Source organism: Triticum aestivum, chromosome 3A (assembly GCF_018294505.1).
Source record: "Triticum aestivum cultivar Chinese Spring chromosome 3A, IWGSC CS RefSeq v2.1, whole genome shotgun sequence".
NCBI lineage: Eukaryota > Viridiplantae > Streptophyta > Magnoliopsida > Poales > Poaceae > Triticum > Triticum aestivum.
In genome coordinates this window covers 737413407-737417704 of record NC_057800.1, presented here as the reverse complement: position 1 = coordinate 737417704, position 4298 = coordinate 737413407, and positions in this window count along the sequence as shown.

The following is a 4298-nucleotide window of genomic DNA, read 5'->3' as shown; positions in this document are numbered from 1 at the left end:
ACATGAGTAATTTTCATACCAGAACCTCTTGCGGTGTGCACTTGATCACCTCCTTGATACTTCTCCTGCATTGTCAGTTTGTCGAGCTCCCCCATAATGTGTTCAGTGGCACCAGAATCTGCATACCAATTAGTGTCAATACCATAGGAGTTTGTGACGATGTTCACCCTTTTTTCTTCATGGTTGTCCTCATCATAATGATGCCAGCACGCCCTAGCACCGCCGGCATGATGCTTGTAGCAAATCTGGCAGTCGGGATAGTCATGATCTTGGTACTGCTGCTGTTGTTGCCTTGGACATTGGTTGTAGCCACCACCACCACGTCGGCTAGGAGAAGGAGAGGGACGATCTCCATGCCCTCGCCCCTGGATCTTCGGCCGCGAGGGCCCTTGCCCCGAGTCTGGCCACACCCTCTGTAGGCTGCGTTGGCGGATGTGTTGTAGCCGCCTGTAGGTCCATCTCCTAGCATCTCCATCCTCTGATCAAAGGCTGCAATCTGTGCAAAGAGATCATCAACAGAGATATTGTTTTTGATGGCGCCGACCGCTGCAACTACTGGATCGTAATCTCGATCAAGGCCTGCAAGGATATAATCAACCATCTCTGGATCGGAAACAGGCGACCAACAGTAGCCAACTCATCTCCTAGACTCTTCATCTTGGCCATGAACAAGGTCCTCGGCATGGTGCCTTTTTTTGTGTTGGCAATGGCGATTCTCAGATTTGTAATCCGTGATTGCGATTGCGAGGCAAATAAGGTTGTGAATGCAGTCCACAGATCAAAGGTGTTTTCTTTTCCAATGACCTGCGAGATTATCTCTTTTGAGAGAGAATTCAGTAAATAACTGAGAACTTGTTGATGTCTTGTCAGCCATGGTCCGTAGACTGGGTTCGGTATGATGACCGTGGTCTTGTCCGGCTGCTGCTGCTCCACCGTCTTCGGGGGCGCTGCATCGGTGCCATCGAGGAGGCCGGTGACCTGTGCTCCTCGCGGGGCCGGCATAACCTGGGCCTTTCAGAGGAGAAAATTCCCTCTTGCGAGCTTCTCCGTTGGCGGTGAACCGAGGTTGAGGACGACCGGAGTAGCGGAAGACATGGCGAGATGTTTCGATCGAAGGCTAGATAGATTGAAAGAGGTCTGCTCTGTATACCATGTAAGAATATAGATCGAAGCGTTCCTACCTTCCTTAGAAGGCCGCGTGGTGTTTATTTATATTAGGCAGATAGCCTATGTCTTGGCGTACAAGAAGGATCAATTGATTACAGAGACAGAATTGGGAGAGGAGAAAGAGATACGTGCGTTTACGTTTATAGTGATTCAATACATCATGTTTTGTCTAACAAAGTTCACCCTCACTATCTTATTTATCTAAGCATGCAAGCTGCCCAGATCAGCATCTAGCCATGTCAACAACTCTACATCCATACTGCCACGTCACGCCTTCAGTTTCGATTTGCATGCAACAGACCGAAGCCAGCCACCTCTTGCATTTTGTTTCCTGCGAGAAAGAAATTCACCCACCTTATGCATGCTCACGTGTCATTAATTAGTGTTTAACCAGCGCACAAGTTGTTTTGCAAGTTGTAACTACATGACGTTTCCCATCCCCAATCCCTTATCTTCTTCTCTGCCTTACAAAATTCCACCACACTATCTGCTGCTTCATCTCCATTACACCCCCCTTAAACTCCCTGATCATGTCATCCAGCTTCATGCAGATTGCAGCCTAACGCCTCGCCATGTCTTCCTATCCCAATCTCCCGACGAACCTAACCGGGTCGTTTTTTCATGAGGTACCAAGCACCTGCAAGTTACTGCTGCTATAATTGCTGACCACGGTGGGCATGTCGCCTGCTGCCGCTCCCATGACCTTCACTCCATGATCAATGTTTTGGTGTCATCTCCAGCGCCTTCACCCCGCCACTCTTGCCCGTTGCATCATGGACAAGTCCCCTACTTTTATCTAGCCTTCGACTGCAGGAAGACCTCTCCCATGAGTAGGTAAATAACCCTTGGTGTGAATCCATGATTATGTCTCCTAAATTAATCTTGGCATGTGGTTAATTTTCTTCATGCACCTCAATTTCTGCTCAGCTCATACTGATTATAGTGGTCAGTGAAATTTGTATTCTTCATTGCCTGCAGGTCCTACCCCTCATGGCATCTGTACAATGTAGCAGGCTATTCCCTCTTTTTTATGAGGAAAACATACCAGGTTCTTCCTCATTGCTCCATTCCTAATCCTCCTATTGTCTTCCTACTTTAGCGTGAGGTTATGCTACAGTATTTGCTTATTATGTCCTGACCCTCATGACATCTGTACCACGTAGCAGGCTCTTCCATATTTGATTTGAGGGAAACGTAGCAGGATATACCTGATTGCTCCATTCCTAATCCTCCAATTATCTCGCAACTTTAGCGTAAGGTTGTGCTACCTGATTTGCTTATTATTCTTTGCCATGCCTTCTGTTCAGAGATGGGTGAAAGATCGTATTATTTTTCACCCCAAGGCTTCTGCATGTTTACTGATTTGTTTTTTTGGATTTTTGTCAACTTATGCTATCTGATCATTTCCTAGATCAGAACAAAAAAGCATATATGATTAAGGTACATGGAGGGTTCTGTCACACAATTTATTTTTACCGGAAACTGCAGGATATCTTATACAAATAAAGTAATCATTAACATGTAAAAATAAGGAGAATGTTCACATCAGATCAGATTATCGAGTTCCCTCAATAGAAAAAGATCAGATTATCATTTCTGGGTAGTACCTATTGCTTTTTTTGGTATGGGGTAACGCCATATATAATTCCTAACTCTATGGGGTAGCGCCATATATAATACAAGTTTAAAAGTTTCCTTCCAGTTTCGCAAAAGCCTGAGCACGAAGAGGATATGAAGTAGCTCCTCCTCTGCTCTTGCCGCGTCCAAGGGAGGAGGCGGCGATGGTGACGCGAGGGCGACCGGGAGAGTAGCGGTGGCGGCGAACACGACGGTGGGAGAGGAAGGGGACGAGATGCGTGAGCGCTGCGGCCGTTGCAGGCGAGAAGGAGAGGACCGTGGCGGGGAAGGCGGCTAGGGTTCTCACCCAATCGGGCTCCCTCCTCTGCTTTACCCAGAAATGACCCACAAACAGCACGCCACGCAAGGGCAAGGGCGGGAAATCTCCGTAATGCCCTCGGCGGGATCTGGAAATTACACGCGGTGGCAAGATTTTTTTACTGCGGGCTGCCGGCACCGGGCGTCTGCACACCCAAGCCACAAACAGGCGTGGCCCACCAGCCGCGTGCCCCACGGATCAGAGAGGCACACCCAATATCCCGCGGTGATAGAAAAACCTTAAGCATCAGAGTAAAATCAGCAAAGTGGAACTTGATAGAATATATGTGCTAGTGTTGCCGGTACGGCTAGAAAGGCTTCGGATACCAGTTCTCTTCAAGTGAAGGTGCGGTACTGTTAATATCAGTGTAACTCTCAAAGGAGACACATCTCCCCGCATTTCCTTGCTATTCTTATAGGATTCAAGTGGGCAGGCCACTACAAATCCTATTCCTATGTCTACAAGATCCTACGAATCAAAGAGGCTCAAAGTGTCCATCACAACCGACCGTATAGACCTCTACACTGCAAATGTCCCTGCTCATATTCAGTACAAGGAACATACTGTACTACTATCATACTCCCTCCATTCCAAAATATAAGTCTTGGTAGAGATTTCCACTATGGATCACATACAGATGTATCCAGATACATTTTAGAGTGTAGATTCACTCATTTTGCCCCATATGTAGTCCATGGTGGAATCTATACAAAGACTTTTATTTAGGAACGGAGAGAGTACATATTAAAGAAGAACGGAAGAGGAGCATGGTAAAGAAGACCAAGCAGATTTTGGATAATAAAATTTTGGTTGCGCAGTGCCCACACATGATGAACCAGAGCGCATTAAAAATGCAACTCCCAGCTGTCTCTCGACCATTTCAGGCGGTTGGATGAAGATCCTACGTCTCCTAACCCTTCTTCTTCGTCGTCTCTGATTCTTGCCATACAGAACACCACACGGGCCGCCGGCCGGACCATCGGCCCCCACCGCCTGTGTTCCTCCGCCACCCCCACCCCCACCCCCGCCCCAACCCCCACCCGCGTCAAGTTTTCTTCGTTCGGCGAGGTCCCACAACCACCACCCGAGCCCCTTCGATCGCACCGGCGAACTCCGGCGAGCTCTGAAAAATCGACTGACCCAATTTTGAAATTTAGTCTACTGTGATTTAACTAGTGTGGAATATAAAAGGGGA